The sequence below is a fragment of the Sturnira hondurensis genome, unplaced genomic scaffold, assembly GCF_014824575.4.
Source record: "Sturnira hondurensis isolate 20B ecotype Veracruz unplaced genomic scaffold, ASM1482457v3 Scaffold0021143, whole genome shotgun sequence".
NCBI lineage: Eukaryota > Metazoa > Chordata > Mammalia > Chiroptera > Phyllostomidae > Sturnira > Sturnira hondurensis.
Window position 1 is genome coordinate 228122 of NW_028093774.1, and position 14514 is coordinate 242635.

At 55.2% G+C, this 14514-nt stretch overlaps 1 protein-coding gene across 3 annotated transcripts in view; it reads right to left on the reverse strand.

The window, feature by feature from the left end:
* The window catches only part of TRAF3 (TNF receptor associated factor 3), a 103852-nt gene that overhangs the window by 71633 nt on the left and 17705 nt on the right, over nt 1-14514 (reverse strand). The window lies entirely within an intron of this gene.

Consider the following 14514-nt stretch of genomic DNA (forward strand, 5'->3'; position numbering starts at 1 on the left):
AGGCCCTCCCTGAGGACTCCGCCAGGCGGGCCCCTCCCACACTGGCCCAGAGGCCCGTTCCCTTCTCCTCCCAACACAGCTCTGGGGCACTAGCTGACACAGGTACTGGTGTCTTGACTAGCCCCGCCCCCACCAGAATATAAACTTCAAGAAGGAGGGCGTGGGACTCGTTCGTTCACCACTATGTGGACAACTCTTGGAACAGAACCCAACGTGTAGTGGGAGGGGCTGGTCCAACATTTGCTGAATCTGTTCACAGCCTTATTTTGAAACATTATTTTTGGCTGGTGTGAAAAGCCCCGTTCATGCACTCAGCTCCGTAACGCAGGGACACAGCACACACCTTTCCTGCGTCCTCCTGATGAACTACGTCCTGGGGGCTCCGTTCCTCACCACAGGGCTGCGGGAGGCCACGGAAACCACCTTTGTGTCCGACAAGCGAGAGCCAAGTCGGGGAACGTCTGCCTGGCCAGGAGAACGGAGGCAGCCCTGCCATGGCGGCAGCGTGGACGGGCCTGAAGGTGCCGTGCTCAGGGGGAGGGGGAGGCAGGGGCAGCCGGGGAGAGGCCAGGGCCGCACGGCCTCTCTGAGCAGTGGGGGAAGGAGCAAACCAAGACACAAGCTCACAGACACAGAGAGCAGCTTGGTGGTGGCCAGACGTGGGGAGGAGGCCAAATGGAGGCAGGGAGTCGAAACAGACAAATTCCAGGAACGAAATAAACGAGACCCCGAGGTATAATCTGCAGCCGCACCACTCAGTGGCACAGTCTCGCACAGTTGAAAGCTGCCGAGAGGGTAGCTCAGAAAAGTTCTCAGCACAAGAAAAAGAACTCCTGGACCTTGGCCAGGTAGCTCAGTTGGTTAGAGCGTCGTCCTGATATGCCAAGGTTGTGGGTTCGATCCCCAGTCAGGGCACATACCAGAAACTAATGAGTGTGTCAATAAGTGGAACAACAAATCAGTACCTCTCTCTCTCCCCTCTTCCTCTCTCTCAACAAACAAACAAACAAACAATAAATTAAACTCCAAAAAGGAAGAAAAATGATCTAATTACGCAGGATGACGCATGTTAACTAGACTTACCATGGACATTTCACACTGGACACAAACATCTAATACATTGTCCACCTGAAGCTAATAAAATATGTGTCAATTACCCAAAAAAACCCCAAACTTTGACACAATCATGTAATCAACCAAATGGAATGCCATGCTATTAAAAAATACTTCTGTCCAACACAAAAATGAGCATCACATCATTTTAAACCTCCTAGTAGGCATGTTAAAAAAGCAGAAAGAAGTAAACTTATGTAAGATACATTATTTAGCCCAATACAAACTTTTATCACTTCAGTGTGTAATCAATATAAAACATTACTGTGAGATCCTCTCCGTTTTGCTCCCCACCTCACCTCTTTGAACTCAGGGGTCAGGTCACGCTGACGGCGCGTCCTGGTGCGGACTGGCGCACTGCCTGGCTCACCAGCCACGTGGCTGCCGTGCCAGACGCCCAACGCTGCATCACGAACACTGTCCTTTCTCTCAGTCTATGAGTGAGAGAGAAAGTTACACTTCGCAGAAACGGACAAACTGATCCTAAAACACACCAGGGAGTGCGAGGGGCTCAGAAGAGACAAAACCATCTTCGAAAAGAACCAGTGTGGAGACCAGCAAGGCCCAATTTCAAAACTGACTACAATGTTAAGTAATTATGAGAACACAGGCACAAGGACGGACACGGAACAGAACGGAACAGAATGGAGAGTTCAGAAGAAAGCCCTTACGTTTGCAGTCAACCAGTTTTTTTTTAAGATTTATTTATTTATCTTTAGAGGGGAAGGGAAGGAGAGAAGGAGAGAAATATCAATGTATGGTTGCCTCTCATTAGTCCCCTCCTGGGAACTGGCCTGCAACCCATGTGCCCTGACTGGGAATCAAACCGTGATCGTGTGGTTCGCAGGCCCGCACTCAATCCACTGAGCTACACCAGCCAGGGCCTGCGGTCAACCAGTTTTTGACAAGGGCACCGAGACCATTCAGTGCAGAGACGAACAGTCTTTTCAACTAATGGGCAACGGAGCACCCACCTGCATAAGAATAACAGTAGACCCCTACCTCACACCACACACACACTTGAACTTGGAATGGACCTCCAGCTAAGAGCAGGAGCTGAAACTACACAACTCTCAGAAGAAAACAGGTTTAAATCTTCATGGTCTGGATTAGGCGGTGATGGCTCAGACATCACATCAAAAGCACAGGAACCAAAGAAAAAACAGATAAACTGCTTCCATCAAAGTTAAAAACATTTGTGCATCAGAGGACACCATCAGGAAAGTGAAAAGACACTGCACAGAATGGGAGAAAACATTTATAAGTTAAGCAACATGATGAAGAAATCATATCCGAGACAGGTAAAGAACTCTCGTACCTCAACAACAAAAAGACAAATACCCAACTTTAGAAAAGGACGTGAGCAGACATTTTTCCAAGGAAGATATCTAAATGGCCAGTAAGCCATGAAAGGATGCTTAACACCAGCAGTCAGCAGGGAAATGCAAAGCCAAACATCAGCCAGAGACCACTTCACGCCCAGCAGGACGTCTCAGCACCGGGAAGGAACAGTAACAAGTGCTGGGGAAGACAGGGAGGGGCTGGAGCCTGCAGACGCTGCTGACGGGAGCGTGAGACAGGGGGGCTGCGCTGACACACAGCCCGCCAACGCCACACAGAGATGTCAACGACCCAGCTGTGTACACAGCAGATATAAAAGCTTAGGTTCTCACCCAAAAGTTGGTCAGGCCTGCTGTCATCGCTAAGAGCCGCGTCATTCACGATGCCGGATGAGGGAGATGGCCAGACGACCGGGGACTAACAAGCGTGCAGACCACACGTGGCCTCCCTGTGCGATGGAACGGCGTCCCCCTCCAACGAGGAGCCGTAGAGCCGCACTGCGACACGAGGAGCCCCACAGACAGAACCAGTGGCACAGAGCGCACTGTGCCCGTGCGGCTGAGGCTTCCACAGACAGCCCACCAACAGACAGACAGACAGCTGCCTGGGGCTGGGGGAGGAGGATGGGCAGTGGCAGCGACGGGTACAGGTTTCTTCTGCAGATGATGGAAATGTTCTAAAATTAGAGGGTGGCGATCACTGTAAAATCCTTGAATATAGTAAAAATGGCTGAACTGTACAGTTAAAAATGGTGAACACTATATGTAAATTACATCTCAATAAAGCTATTACATAAAAAAGCAAATTATAAAATGGAGTATTATTTAGAATTCTGGTTTTTTTGAAGATTTAATTTATTTATTTTTAGAGAGAGGGAAGGGAGGGAGAAAGAGAGGGAGAGAAACATCAGTGTGTGGCTGCCTCTCATGCGCCCCCTACTGGGGACCTGGCCTGCAACCCAGGCATGTGCCCTGACTGGGAATTGAACCGGCGACCTTTTTGGCTCACAGACTGGCACTCAATCCACTGAGCCACACCAGCCACCAGCGGGTGCTAGAATTCTATTTTTATAAAAATAAAATGTGTATGTGCCCCAAACACAGCTCAGTAGTGATCTTAAAGAGGACTGTGCATTTTTTTATCTTTTGATTTGCCTATTAAAACAATTACCTGAACGGACATTCCTTTCTTAATAAAAACTTGTGGGGTTTTTTGTTTTCATTTTAAAAGGATGGTTTTTTAAATTAAAAATTACTAAATGCTTTCCTATTTCTTTAAAGGTGTAAGATTATGCCCCTAAAAGAGATGCATGATATACATCAAAATATTAACAGTGGTGAGCAATGGGAAATATTTGCATTTTCTAAGTAGTCTACCATGAACACACTGGCTTTTCCCCTTAAAACCAACACGCTCACACACGCTCTCTCCAGGACACAGGAATTCAGGGATGAAGGCTGTGTGGCTCTCGGAAAGCACAGCAAGAGGGGGTCCTGTACTCAGAGGCAGGTCCTGTGGGTGACAGCTGGAAGCGAAGGCCCCAGGTGCCCCTCTGGGAGAGAGGCCATCTCCCAGACAGTGTGTCCCGGGCCAGGGGACCAAGTCCCACAGATGCCGGGGCGGGGGGGCGGGGATGGTGTCTCAGGACCAGGGCCGTTCTCGGGAGCTGGGTGGTGGGGTGGCTCTGCTTGACCAAAGTCCCACAGACGGCGGAGGCAGGGCCCCGACCCCCTGGACTGGCCAGGCTGCCACAGGGGTGGCCCGGGAGCAAACAGGGCCGCTCAGAAGGGCTTCACTCCGAGAGGCTCCGCCGCTGTCTGGCTGGAGCAGCCCCTGCGCAATGCCAGCCGACCGGGGCAGCTCTGGGTGCAGCAGAGGGCGAACCAGGAGGTCTGAGTGAAGGCCCGTCACCCCCGCCCCCCGGGACCAGGGTTCTGACTTCCGCCCCTGTCTGTGCCCCTGCCACCGAAACTGCAAGGCCAGTGACAGTGGCAGCTGGACAGCGGCCACACAGACGGCAGGGAGTCAGGAGGCTCCAGGGGCGACCTGGGGACAGCCACTCCGCCTTGGTCCTCAGGCCTCGGTCCTCAGGCCACGCCACCCTGTCCCTGCAAACGCAGGCCAACCCGGGGTCCAAGCACCTTGCCACAGGCCCTCTCTCCAAGGGGACAACCGCACCCAGGGAGCCGACAGGGAGCCGACAGGGACGGAGCGCGGGAAACTGCCCCTCCCCGCACAGAAGTCCCTCGGCAGAAACACAGGCTCTGGCAGGAAGGCCTCCACCTCTCTCAGTGGGGACCCTCCAAGTCCCTCGGCTGACGGGCCGCTGGCACCTCCCAAGCAACAGCCATGGGCCAGACAAGCAGCCAGGCGCGAGCCCGCCTTCGACCTCAGCCCAGGAGTCCCAACCCTTCTGAAGAGCCCGCCTTAGAGAGGCGAGTGCTCCTTTCAACTTCTCACAAGCAACAACGATGACATCATGCTCTCCTAGTCTCGGAAACTTCTGGCGGGCACACAAGGCACTACACCGACCACGTGGCACAGAAACGTCCACCTGAATCCTGTATGTTCTTATTAACCAATGTCTCCCCAAGAGATTCAAAATTAAAACGTAAGAAATAAATGCAAGGAAAAAAAGAATTTGCTGCACCATAAAAAAAGAGCTTCTGAAGGTTTCCTGAGTCACCACAGCACTGAAAGCTCACACCTGCCAGTACTGAAGGTGAGCCCCGGCCCCAGCCAGCCGCTCCACTGGTTGGAGCTCCGTTCCAACACCAAAGGTTACAGGTTCGGACACCACTGGGGTGCACGTGGGAGGCGACTGATCCGTGTTTCTCTCTCACATCTATGTTTCTCTCTCTCCCCTCCTACTCTCTAAAATCAATAAAACATACTCTCAGGTGAGGATTTTTTTTTAAGATTTTATTTATCTTTAGAGGGGAAGGGAAGGAGAGAGGGAGAGAAATATCAATGTATGGTTGCCTCTTGTGGATCCCCCGCTGGGAACTGGCCTGCAACCCAGGCATGTGCCCTGACTGGGAATCAAACCGAGATCATGTGGTTCGCAGGCCCGCACTCAATCCACTGAGCTACACCAGCCAGGGCAGAATTTTTTGTTAAAGGTGGGCCATGATCTTCGCCCTCCCCACCCCCAGGCCTCACCATACACTTAGTCCACCCTAAGCGCCCAGCACAGCCCACTGTCCAGTTTGATTCACAGAAACTGTGTTCCCCTCCTGTCTCTTCCCCCACCTTTGGGCCTCCCACAGAAACACCCACCTGCCCCCTGCTGCCCTGAAAATCAAGGGTTTGTTTATCCTATGAGAGGCCTGCTCAAAATTCTAGTTCTGGTAAAGCGTTTTCTAACCCTTGATAGCCAAGAGTCAGCACACTTCCTGCTATAAATGGCCAGATGATGAGTATTTTGGGCTGACGGACCACTGCCAGTCTGTTACACGTTCTTCTTTGCTTATCTTTATGGCCCTCTACAAACAAACAAAACATTTTTAGACCTGTCACTGCAACCTTTTCAACACCCTCCCTGACACCGTGCTCTGTGACGCCCCAGCCTCTGTCACCCAATGTCGTGGTCCCCACTGACTCTGACACACCCACCGCCCTTCCCTGCTTGTCCAAGAGTGCCGCGCTGCATGTCTGCCCCTCCTCACACGACTTGTTCTTCAAAGACGAGAAAGATCTATCTCTATCCCCACATCATCTACTAGATAACAGTACGTAAACATGCCTTGTCTGCCCCAGCTGGGGTGGCTCAGTAGAGTGAGTGCCAGCCTGTGAACCCAAGGGTCGCCTGTTCAATTCCCAGTCAGGGCACATGCCTGGGTTGTGGGCCAGGTCCCCAGTAGGGGGCATGTGAGAGGCAACCACAGATTGATGTTTCTCCCCCTCTCTTTCTCCCTCCCTTCCCCTCTCTCTAAAAATAAATTTTAAAAATTTAAGTGAAAAGATTAATTCAGTTTAATGAATCTTTTAAACTGATCATTTCTAAATAAAGTGTGTTCAATTTTAAATTGCTATCATTTCCATCATAAGCAGCTAACGAACTTCTTTTGGTAAAGCCAACTTTTTAAAAATTACTTCATTTACTTATTTTTTAGAAAGAGGGGAAGGAAAGGAGAAAGAAAAAGAGAGAGTTCGAGAGAAACATGGATCGGTTGCCCCTCACAGGCCCCCAACTGGGGACCTGGCCCACAATGCAGACACCTGACGTGCCTGTGATGCACCCTGACTGGGAATCGAACCAGTGACCTTTCGGGTTACTTTTACGGTCAACAGCCAAACCACTGAGCCATGAGGTCGGGGCTGTGAAGCCGATTTCTAATGAGGTTCTCAAACCACGAAGGAAGTCTGGAATCAGATGAGGTGAGCTCCTGAGTTTAACTTCACTTAGTTTCGGGGCCCAGTCAAGGTTTCCCTCCAAATATATCTACACGGGTCTTCGAAATTCTATGCCATAAAGACTATTATAAAACCTGAAAACAACCCTCATGTGCACACAGTCCACTTCCAGGAGACGGCAAACGTAAACACACACTCAACACAGGGCTGACCGGCTCTGAACGAGGCCGAGCGTGGGGCTCCAAGCCTCAGGATGCCACCAGCTGCTGGCGGTCCTTCCCCTCCTGAGACAAGGCACCTTCAGCGTTTCCAGCTTGTTACTTCTTGTAAATGTCTGGAGTCCACTTGCTGGACAGACTCACAAGTGTCCTTGTTACCAGCAAACCGTCCTAGTGCCGTCTCTGACAGCCTCGGGCCGCCTCCATCACTAGGGGGCCTCTCTCCCTCATTTTCCAACTTGGAAACTGAAGAATTCTCCCCCATCCGCCGGGGGTAGTCCGGGACGAGTCCACACAGTCCCACAACGGCCACTTGCTGCACGCTGTCGCCCAAACTGCAGCCCACAGACAGGCTGCAACTTGGGCACAAGCACCCGGAGTATACCCGCTCTCCTCCCTCCTGGGACAAGGCCTCCGCACCCGTGACACGCTGGAAGGCCCGGGAGAGCCGACAGCACCCTGCCCGGACCCCCAGGCCTTGCTGGAGCTGCAGCAACCACGCCAAGCCATGCCCTGGGTCTCCGTCCCCCCAGACTGGAACAGTGAGGCCTGCTCCTGTGCTGGCTCAAGCGGGAGCCTGGCTGTGCCCCAGGGCCAGCTGCAGGGGCAGAGCGCCCAGCAGCCCAGCACTGCCTGCCCCGCCCCCACCCCTACACCCCACTGCCTCGGCTCTTCAGTCCTCCAACAGGTGAGGAAAAATAACGGGCAGAAAAATCCCCTATGCAAAAACCCCGACTCTGCGGGGGGGGGGGGGGGGGGGGGNCCCGCCGGGGGGGGGGGGGGGGGGGGCGTGGCCCCGTGAGCCTGGGCTCCTCCTCCAAGTGCCAGGCAGCCAGGTGAGTGGCTGCTGGCTAGAGAGGCACAGCCCGAGGCACATCTGTGGGCCCTGCAGGGGACAGGGCACCAGGAATCCAGAGCAGAGGAGAACGGCCCACCTGAGGAGAAGGGACGAAGTCCCAGGCAGGGCAGGCGGGGTCTGGAGGGGAGTGGACTCAGCCCCTGGGCAGACGGCCCCCCAGAGAGAGGCCCACAGGGCAGCCATGTCTCCTGGGCATAGAGGGCAGCTAGTGCAGGGCTGTCGGTGGCAGGCGGGGGTGGCCTGTGTTTCTAAGAGGCCTCTCGGGCAGCTGTGTCCAGGGGACCCAGAGGGCCCTTGGTGACATGTAGAGACTAGTCCGAGGCCCCAGGTGGGTGAGGGGTCTGGACCCGGGTGGGGATGGGGGAGGTGGGGAGAACAGGACACAGGCTGACAGCCAGGGACCAAACGGATGCTCCCTCGCCCCCATCCCCAGCACCTGGAGAGGGGCAGGAAGGAGTCAGGAGTGTCCCTGGAGACGGATCAGGTGGCAGGAAAGACAGGACACCATGGTCACTCTCTCTCAGGGCTCACGGACACCTGCCTCTTTCCCTGGCAGGTCCCGGGCACTGGGCTCCCCCAGCCCCAGCTATGCCCACCAACGCCCCTGCAGTCTGCAGCCCACAGATAGACTTGGCCCCCGTCCTCAGGGCACAGGCTCCTGGCCGTGTCCCTGGCACTGAGGGGGTGCCCAAGACACACCGAGGCCCCAGACAGCGGCTAAATGAGTACAGGGCTGAGGCTGAAGCTCAGAGGGAGTCACAAGCCAGACACACAAGCCAGGGGAACGCGGGACCCACAGGTGGGAGATCAGTTCACCTCCAAGGGAACCCACACAGCAGTCCCCGTTCTGCTGACCAGGGGCTCACTCAGGTCACGGCTGCTCAGGAAGGGCTTCCCCAAGGAGGCGGGTGGGCGCCCGGGCCCCGGGCCCAGGCTCTCTGACCCCAGTTCCTCTGCTCCGTCCAGTGCACACAGTGGTGGAACCTTGTACGTGAAAAAACACTTTTTAATCTTTAAGATCTCACTTAATGGCCAAAGACTGAATTGTGTAGAAAGCACCTCACCGTACACAAATCTTAACCCTCACTGGTCACACATTCACTGGAAATGAAGACGAGACTGTCTGGGTGCACCTTCAACAGCGGGCTTTCCCAGGCTCGGTGCTGCCAGGCACTGCTTGCCTGCGGGGCTGCCCTGGGCATGGCAGAGTGTTGGCATGGCTCTGGCCTGCACTCACTGGGTGCCGCAGCCTCCCCACCCCCAGGGAATTCCCAATACTGCCAAATGTCCCGTTGCGGGGACAAAAACGCAACTCCCTAAGACAAATACCCTAGACAGAGCAGTCTTTTTCTAAAATGTAACCAAGGAAACAGGTTGAAATTATGTTAAATTTGACATGCTCACTTAAAACCCAGTGGCTCAGAGTCACACCCCCTAGTGAAACCGAAAGCAATGCAGGCCCTCCACCCCCCACCCCGAGCCTAGCGAGCTCTGAACCGTGGCACGCAGGCGGTCTGGTCAGACCACGGGTCTCTGAGGCCTACCCCCAGCCTGCTCTCCAGGGGCGGGACTCGTCACCAGCCCCCCATTGCTGCAGGAGGAAGACCCCGAAGGGACAGGCCCTTTCAGACCCAAGCGAAGCATGGTCACAGGGGCCAGGGCGTGGGGTAGGCAGCTCCCTGCCAGCTCCTCTGCCCCCCAGCCCCATCCATGAGCTGGGGAGAGGCCACCAGCCCCCGACCTCCAGGAGGAGGGCTTGTCTGCGTTCCAGCCACGAACCCCAGTTGAGGGAGACCTGGCCCGCGGACGCAGCCCCGAGAGCAGTGCCAGCCTCATCTGGACACACTCTTCTACCAGAGGTTGTAACTGCGCACACTGCTCTCTAAAAAAGGCGCTCGCCTGACACACTCTCGGCCACGTGAGGTGTCTGTAGTGCCGGGGTCCCACATCAGCTGACCACAGGGTTCTGAGGCTGGAACTCTTCCTCCCCCCTTGGAAGAGGAGCCCATGCCCAGCAAGGCCCGGCCTTCCCAGTGCTCCTGCAGGGGATGGGCTGGTGATTGTGGTAATCAGACCAAACCTGGTTACCAACCACCTGAGGTACCAAAACCAAAAGGCACCAAATACACACATAGAACAAGTATAGGGTTGGCCAAAAAGTTTGTTTTTTTCCTCACAATGGCTCTAGAAATGCATAGTTGTTTTTTTAACTTCATTCAAAACTGTTTTGTCAGACTGTATTGTGACAGCTGTCATATCAGCATGCATTAAAAACACTCATCAAAATTGGTAAATTTTTGTGTGGCCTTCTTAATATTGAAGATGAAAGGAAATACACAGCATTTTTGGCATACGCTGCATTACTTCAAGAAAGGAAAAACGCAACTGAATGGCATAAAAAGATTTGTGTCGTGTGCGGAGAAGGCGCTGTGATCAAACCTATCAGAAGTTGTCTGAACTTGAACTTCCGAGCTAGAGACTTCTCGATGGATGATGCCCTGTGGTCAGGTGGACCGGCTGGAGTTGACAGCGATCAGATCGAGACATTAACTGAGAGCAATCAACACTGTATCACACGGGAGATGGCCGACTACTCAAAACATCCAAATCAATAAAGTTACCGGTGAAAATGAAAAATGTGTCTTCTACTTAATGGGAAAAACACACACAGACTTTTCGGCCAGCCTCACACGTCCCCAAGGGCCGGACGGGACGAAGACGGGGGACGAGTAACGAAGGTCTGAGGACCTGTCCCTCTCAGCACAGATTCCGCTCAGCCCAGCGTGGCCAAATCCCGCCCCTGCTGGTCAGGGGGTGGGGGGCCTAAGGGAGCCAGGGAGTAACCCATGTATTCTCGCCCAGAGGGTCAATTTTGGTACACAGAGACTTTGAGAGGTTTGTAATACTAAAACCCACATTATAGAGCAAGACGCAAGCCATAGGAATTCCAGATAAAACAGCCCACAACAGCTCTGTGTGCAGAACAGGCTGCTTCAGCCCTGGCTGGTGTGGCTCGGTGGGTTAGGAGTCATCCCGCAAACCAAAATGTCACCGGTTCGATTCCCAGTCAGGGCACAGGCCTGGGCTGTGTGTTTGGTCCCCAGTCAGGGTGCGTGTAAGAACCAACTATTGATGTTTCTCTCTTACATCCACGCTTCCCTCTTTCTCTCTCCCTTCCCTTCTCTCTAAAAAAAAATGAATAAATAATTTAAAAGTCAGGCTGCTTCAGCACGCTCCACCCTTGGCCCTCTCAAAGTGTCCAAGTCACACACCACCTTTCCACTGCAAGGGGGCGGGGCGCTCGCAATGGCCAGTTTGGGAAACACTGATAATGCTCATCCGGTGCCGAGTACCGAAAACAGCTCGACTGAACTCCTCGCCAACACTCGCAGACTGAAAGAATCTGGAGGGACACTGCAGAGAACCCAAGATTCCAAGTCTCTACAGAGAAACATCAGTAAGACAGGGAGGGAGGAGCTGTTTGTAAAGCCTCATAAATAAACGTGCTATTTCTCTGACTGTTTCCACCCAATCACTTTTAGCCAACTTCATGGGGTCACACCCTCAGTCACCAAGGGGACCTGTGTATGTTTCCAAGGTCCAGGCAGTGGCCCTCAGACACCAATGACAGGAGGCTGCCCAGAGCCAGCCTGCGGGCGCCGCCCCCCACCGCACTGCCCCGGGGTCTCTGCAGGCCCACATCCACTGGGCGGAAAGAAACAGGAGGCTGAGCACAGCCACGCCCAGACACACAGCGAGAATCCCGCCGCCTCCACGCTGGCCCGGAGCACGCACCACCTTCTGCCACCCTTCTTCCTCTCGGCTGGAAATGTAACTAAAGTAGGTCCTTTCAATAAAACTGCCCACGTTTCCTCTTTCTAGGACTAATTTCCAAGCTCTCTGCCGCGGGGCCATGCCACACACACAGTTACTCCCCAGTGACACCGGGCCCAGATGCGCGCGCACAGAGGGCCAGGGACACCCAGCAGCAGACTTCGCTGACTCCTGATTTGCGGAACAGGCTGAACTACCCAAAAAACCGGGTCTGCCACGCTGCATGCAGAAAGAGGTTCTGGGGAAATGGAGCAGCCCTGCGAGGAAAGGCAACGCAGTAGCGAGGACGGGCCGCAGGAGCGCCCCCTGCTGCCCATGTGGGGTGCCGCGAACTGCGGGGGTGTCGCACACTCTGACCCCCAGGACCACCTGTCAGCCTCACAGTCCCTCACGCAACACCGACGCGGACGTGTTTCAGAGCTCGGCTCCCTTCGGACTTCAGAAAGAAAGCGGTGTGCACAGCAGGCGCTGCAGGACACTCCCGGGGAAGTCTGGGACAGCACATGCGCATGCGTGGAGACGCACCAACTGACCATCTGCAGCGAGCCCCGGGGAGAGTCACACCGAAGGCAGGGAAGATTAGACACAACATCACGTCGGGTCAGGTCAGGCTTTGGCAGCAAATCCAAGACAAAACCGCTGACCCCGGAGGCTCTGGGGCTCCCGAGCTGTGTGAGGGACAGAGCACCTGCAGAGCAGTCCTCTGCTTCTATGCACGAGCCCAAGCCGCAGGAAGGCCAGTGACTCGGTTAGGTTCACTCGAGCTGAGGGAGAGAGCCCAAGGCCAGCACGGGCAGTGCCTACTTGAGTGTCCAAGCTCTGAGGACCCTGCCGAAATGCGCACTGGGGAGCAGCAGGTGGGAGCAGGTCCCGGGGCCCCGCCCCTCTGGGCACAGGGACAGGTGATCCTGGAGGAGGGGACTCGTGCCCCTGCCACTAACATGCAGCCCAGCCTGGGCATCAGGTCTCCAGGGAGCCTGTCCGAGAGGCAGCCAGCAGGATGGACTGAAGGCAGCTGAGGAAGGACCCCAGCTCTTATGGTTCTACTAATTCTGACATACAGCCAGGGCTCAGGCCCACTGACATGGAGCCATTAAAAGAAAGAAATAAAGCAAAATACTCAGAGAGGGCGGCCTGCGAGCCCAGTCCAGAGGTCTGCGTGGACCCCCTTCATCCATCACCAGACTCAGAGAGGCACCCAGTGATGACCAGCAAGTGGTGTGAACTTCCTTAGGGGTGGACACCACCACCACCCAGCTCCGTGGGCCATCAGCACTGTCCTCTCCCTGGAACCGGTGAAATCCCAGACACACCACACCAAAGGCCACCCGGACCACCACCCACAGCCGAGGACCGCGGGTCACCCCAGTGCCCACATGGGCTCCCACAGCGACACTCCTGGTGAATGAGAGCCCCACGCTGACCACACCTGCTGACCTTCCTCGTCCTGCAGTCTGCCCTCTTTTATCCTCGCCCCATGGCCTTTCAGGCCATGCCCAGGTCGCAGGGCTGATTGTTGGTTTCCAAGGGGGGTAGCCACCACCGCAGTTTCAACAGGCCGGGGAGCCGCTACCCAGGACTCTGTGCAGGACCAGGGCCCCCCCCACGCCAACAGGCCCCCCAAAGGTCCAGATTCCTCTCCAGCCTTACAATCCAATGAGCTCTGCCTCATGGAGTTGTGGGCTTGCCCAGGGCACAGCTCCCCCGCTCCTCCCCATCCCCCTGCCAGACGGGGGTGTCTGCCCTGTCCTGTCCCAGCAGCGTCTTTCAAAAGCACACAACTTACTTGGCTCTCTGGGTTCCCAGCTTGAGGAACCTTGTGTCGACGCGACTCGCACCTCAAGTCTCACCTGACCAGGCCTCAGAGGTGATCTGGAGTCAGGCTTTGGAGCTGCTGGGATGGAGTGAACGTACTTTGCCGTGAGACGGACATGGATTTGGGGGCCCAGGGCAGAAGACTGAGAACTGACTGTGCCCCCTCAAAGCCGATAGGTTAAAACTCTCACTCCCAATGAGAAGGCATGTAGAGGGGGCCTTGGGGAGGAGCAGGGCCCTGATGAGAAGAGACACCACAGGGCGTCCGGTCCCTCCCCCGCCAGCACAAGGGTGCAGCCAGAGGTGGCCATCTGCTTGCCAGGCAGAGAGCCCTGGCTAGGAGCCAGGCCGGCTGGCACCTTCCCCGTGGACTTCCAGCCCCTAGGACTGCAGGGGACACATCTCTACCGTTTACATCACACGATCCGTGACCCTACCATGACGCCCCAAGCGGGCCGACGCGGCCTCCCTCAGAAAGTGCAGCTCCCGGGCCGAACTTCTCGGGCACAGGCAGCAGCTCCCCTGGCAACATGAATGTGCACAAACACATACACACACACGTGTGTGAGTGGCATGACCGGCGCCCACACAGCACGCTGTCCAACTTTGCTGAGCTATACTGAACGTGGTCGGCATTCACACGAGTGATGCTTTTCTTTACACACTTAGCACAAACACATACAGTGGTGAGCACGCAGACTCAGCCAGGTGTGCAGTAAGCAGGTAAGCGTGTGCTGAAACGGTGCATGTCGGTGGGCGGGCCCCCATCTCCTTTCTGGGATGAAGTACGCAGGCCCCTTCTGCCTCGGGTGCCGTTTCTCGCCTTTCTGACAAAGCCAGTGTTTCAATGCCCACTGTGGTATTTCCACAACAACCATGACAGTACCGTCCCCCTCCACCCTGGAAGAAGACGGGTGTTTCCAAAGTTAAGTAACCTGCCGCAGGGCTGCTGCCGGCGGGCCCCCAGGTCACTATGGC